This window comes from Rhincodon typus, chromosome 41 (assembly GCF_021869965.1).
Source record: "Rhincodon typus isolate 14 chromosome 41, sRhiTyp1.1, whole genome shotgun sequence".
Taxonomy (NCBI): domain Eukaryota; kingdom Metazoa; phylum Chordata; class Chondrichthyes; order Orectolobiformes; family Rhincodontidae; genus Rhincodon; species Rhincodon typus.
Window position 1 is genome coordinate 3,689,640 of NC_063372.1, and position 4,972 is coordinate 3,694,611.

The 4,972-nt window shown below is 42.7% G+C and overlaps 1 long non-coding RNA gene across 1 annotated transcript in view; it reads left to right on the forward strand.

The window, feature by feature from the left end:
* Nucleotides 1-4,972, forward strand: part of LOC125487396 — a 13,809-nt gene that overhangs the window by 5,138 nt on the left and 3,699 nt on the right. The window contains exon 4 of the long non-coding RNA XR_007265871.1: nucleotides 3,458-3,556. This is a non-coding gene — a long non-coding RNA (uncharacterized LOC125487396). The remainder of the gene's footprint in view (nucleotides 1-3,457; nucleotides 3,557-4,972) is intronic.

The window sequence follows — 4,972 nt, forward strand, 5'->3', positions numbered from 1 at the left end:
AGATTGTTTGTTTTGTTGGTTTAATTATTCAAATTTCGTAATAAAATTAAATTGAACTAGCTGCCATTTCGGGGCCTTTAGATTCCTCACCCAGTGACAATATCACAATACCACCATCTCTTGTAGGGGAGCAATGTTTCATAATACTGCAGGTCCAATACAGCGTCCTGTCATTTCTCTTAAAACAACTAATTGCCCATCTTTGTCACCTGAAGATCCTGGCTCCTGTTGGAGTCTCACTCCAAAGTGTTACTCACCCAACAGTTCCTCCTCATCTAGAGTTCTGTGTACGAGTTTGGGCGGATATAGTTGCATCAAATGCAGTTTCGAGAAGGTTCGCTTGATTGGTTCCTGAAGTGAAATGGTTAAGTCTATATTCCAAGGACTTTGAAGCCCTAGTTTAGGCTTCTACTTACTACAGTTTTCTAATCAACTTATTCAGAAATGTTATGACCCACCTCTGGAGCAGGTGGGACTTGAACCCAAGTCTTCTGACTCAAAGGCATGGGTATACTACTGCACCACGAGCCCTCGAAAGCCAGCCCTGGAATACTTGCTTTGAACATTACCTGCTCTCTGTTATCCCTGCTGCATGACATCGAGGTCTACAGCACAGGGAAAGGCCCATCGAGTCTGTGCCAGTCAAAAACAACCATTTAACTATTCTAATCCCATTTTCCAGCATTTGCCCCATAATTGTAGTATGCCTTGGCTTTAAAAGTGCACACCTAAATACTCCTGAAATGTTGAGGGTTTCTGCCTCCACCACCCTTACAGGCAGTGAGTTCCAGATTCACACCATTGTCTGGGTGAAAAAAAATTCCTCACAGCCCCCTTAAATCTCTTGCCCCTTACCTTAAGTATATGCCCCTGGTCATTGACTCTCTGAAGGGGAAAAGTTTCTTCCTGTCTCTGCCTCTCATGATTTTAGACATCTCAATCATGTCCCTCCTCAGTCTTCTTCTGTACTCCAAGATAAACAATGCCAGCCTATCCAATCTCTCTTCGTAACTAAAACTCTCTCCAGCCCATTGCAATATCCTGGCAAATATCATCTGCACCCTCTCCAGTGCAATCTCATCCCTCCTAAAGTGTGGATTCCAGTACTACACACAGTACTGTAGCTGTGGCCTCACCAAGGTTTCATACAATTCCAGCATCACCTCCCTGCCCTTAAACTCTCTGCCTCGGCTAATAAAGGCAATTATTCCATATGCCGCATGAACCTCTGTGGCTGCCTGTGTCACTCCCTTAAGGGACTGGTGTATGTGCGCACCAAGGTACCTCTGATCTTCTGTGCTTCCCAGGGTCCGAACATTCTTCATGTATTCCCTTACCTTGTTTGTCCTGCTGAAGTGCATTACCTCATACTTTTCCAGATTTGAATTCCATTTGACACTGAACAGCCCATTTTGTCCAGCCCATCTGTATCCTCCTCACTATTAACCACCCCACCAATTTTTATATTATCTGCGAGCTGAGTCATAAACCCTCCTACATTCAAGTGTAAATCATTGAAATAAACCACAAACAGCAAGGGCCACAAAAGTGATCGTGCGGAACCCCAGGCCTCCATTTGGAAAAAAACACCCTTGACCATCACCCAGTGAATTCTGGATCCAATCGGGCAAATTTCCTTCGATCCCATGGGCTCTAACATTGGCTATCTGTCTCCCATGTGGAATCTTATGAAAAGCCTCGCTGAAGTCCAGGTGGAGTGTGCCAAATATATTGCCCTCATCTACACACCTGGTCACCTCTTTGAAGAATTCAATCCAGATGGTGAGATGTTATCTCCCCATAACAAAACCTTCGCATTCAACAGTGGCTAGATGTGTTATGTTCGGCATTAGGGAAAGAGTAACATTCCTTCAGAGTAGGTTCAAATTTGGGATGCTACTAAAAACGGGTAGTCTCTGTACCTTCTTCATTGCAATGACAGTTGATCAGACAGGTAATGCTGTATAGTGTCAACGCAGTTGTGAATGTAATCTTGGGTGGCATGGTGGCTCAGTGGTTAGCACTGCTGCCTCAGTGCCAGGGACCAAGGTTCAATTCCACTTTCGGGCAACTGTGTGGAGTTTGCACATTCTCTCTGTGTGGGTTTCCACCGGGTGCTCTGAATTCCTCCTACAGTCCAAAGATGTGCAGGTTAGGTAGATTTGGCCTACAAAATTACCTGTCGTGTTCCGATATGTATAGGTTAGGTGCGTTATCCATGGGAAATGCAGGGTTACGGGGATGGGTCTGAGTGGGGCGCTCTTCAGCGGGTCAGTATGGACTTGTTAGGCCGAATGGCCTGTTTCCACACTGTAGGGATTCTATGGAAAACCATGCTCACTGGTCTCGATTAATCTCTGCCTCTCCAAATGCAGATTAATTCTGTCCTTCAAAATTGCTTCCATTAAGTAGCTTCCCCATCACTGACTGGCATGTAGATTCCTGGTTTATCCCTTGAATAATAGTACTCCATTAGCTGCCCTCCAGTTCTTTAGCACCTCCCCTGTGGTGAGAGAGGAATTGAAAATTGTCAGTGCCCCTGCTATTTACTCCCTTGCCTCAGTCAACAGCCTGGGATCCGTTTCATCCGGCGCAGGACACTTATCTGCTTTTAAACCTGCCAGATGACTCAGCCTTCTCTCTGCACTAGTTTCTTTAATTATATCACAGTTCTTCTCCCTGATTTCTGTACCCACATTGTGCCCCTCACAAGTGAACACTGACACAAAGTATTTATTTAGAACCCTACCTATATCCTCTGGCTCCAAGAACAAATTACTATTGTGGTCATTAACGTGGCAAAGAGTAGGGCCCGTTATCTTTCCAAACCTTAATGTACTTGTAAAATAACTTTTTGAATTTTCCTTCATTTTACCTGCCATTATTGTTTCATGCCCCCTTTTTGCTCTCTCGATTTCATTGCAAAGTTCCCCTTTGCATATTCTATACTCCTCTTGAGCTTCTGCTGTTCTCAGTCCTCAAGCCTCCCATTTTATCTTTGCCCAATCCTGTGTATCTTTCTATCCAGAGTTTGCTGGATTTGTTTGTTGCACCGTTTAGCTTTATTGGAACATGTTGGTCCTGTCCCCTCCCTATTTCCTTTTTGAATGTGTCCCACTCTCATTCCTCCAGTTTATAACTTCAAATTCAGGGCCATCCTTGTCCTTTTTCCATAACAATTGTGAATCTAAAATCTTTATTCATTCTTGAAAAGACTCTAATTTATGATATCGTCAGAAGTTGATTAAGGCTGAGTTGGACTGATGTTTGATAGGCAAGAGTGTTTAGGGTGATGGAGTGGCAGGCAAGAAATTAGAATTGAGATTGTGACTGTGACTGGATCAGCCACACTTCTCCAATTTATTATGATTTTACAAAACTGAATATTGGGCAGAAACCATGTGGGAATGTGGTACATATAGGTGAGTGAATTTCTTTTAAATTTCTCTGCACTCAGATTATAAGAAAACAAGCCTCCTTAGGCCCATCAAGATTTTTGAGCAATTTATAGAGAAGATGGAGCAGTCACGAAAGGGGCAGCTGCTGAGACAGAGTGGTGAGTATTGTTTGGGATATTTTGCAAATAGTGTTATTGCATAAACTTGCCAAAATTCAGAGCTCTGAAGAAAGCCAGTACAGGTCCAATAGGTTTTGTTTTTAAACCTGGAAAGGCCTGTTGTTTTCACAAGCAACCCTATGCTTAGTATGGTTTTTATTTTGGAATGTTACTAATTTGGGATTAAACCATAAATTTGCTTTTGAAGTCTCGAAGCTTTTCTCAAGAATGAACTTATGTTTGAGCTCAATTATTTGAATTTTTGTCTTGTATTTGATTCAGGAGAATATTGCCTGAGGAGTAATGGGCTGGAGCTTTATGCATCTACCTCCTGAACAAGGTCAACATCTGAAAGTGCTCCACCTGTTTAATTGTTTTTGGGTTGATTGTTTTAAGTAGGCAAATACTGAAATCCTTCTGGACCTGAACAACTGATGCATGACTGATCAATTTGCTTCGATAGTATTGATTTGAGGTCATAGTCATACAGCACGGAAACAGACCCTTCAGTCCAACCAGTCCATGCCGAACATAATCCCAAACTAGACTAGTCCCAGCTACCTGCTCCTAGCCCGTATCCCTCCAAACATTTCTTAATCATGTACTTGTCTTTTAAACGTTCTGACTGTACCTGCATCCACCATTTTCTCTGGAAGTTCATTTGACACACAAACCACTCTCTGCCTTTTTTTTTAAAAGTTGCCCTTCATGTCTTTTTTAAAATCTTTCTCTTCTCACCTTAAAATATGCCCCCTAGTCTTGATATCCCCTACCCTAGGGCAAAGACACCCTGCCATTCACCTTATCTATTACCTTTCATGATTTTATAAACCTCTAGAAGGTCATCCCTCCACCTCCTTCACTCCAGTGAACAAAAGTCCCAGTCTGTCCAGCCTCTCCCCATAACTCAAGCCATCCACTCTGGGCAACATCCTTGTAAATCTTTTCTGAACCCTCTCCAATTTAATAATATCCTTCCTATAACAGGCTGACCAGAACGGGACACACTACTCCAGAGGAGGCCTCACCAATGTCCTGTGCAGCTTCAACATGACATCCCAACTCCTATACTCAATGGTCTGAGCTATGAAGGCAAGCACTGCCTTAACCACCTTGTCTACATGTGATGCAAACTTCAAAGAATTATATGCCTTAACACTTGGGTGTCTCTGTTCAACATCATTACCCAAGGCCTGCCCTTGTTTGTTTTACCAACATGTAATACCTTGCATTTATCCAAATTAAACTCCATCTGCACCTTCTCAGCCTGTTGGCCCAAGAGATCAAGATCTGTTTGTAATCTTAGATAACTACCTTCACTGTCCACTCTACCGCTTATGTTGCTGTCATCTGCAAACTTGCTAATCACACCTTTTATATTCTCATCTGAATCATTTGTATAAATGACAAACAAAA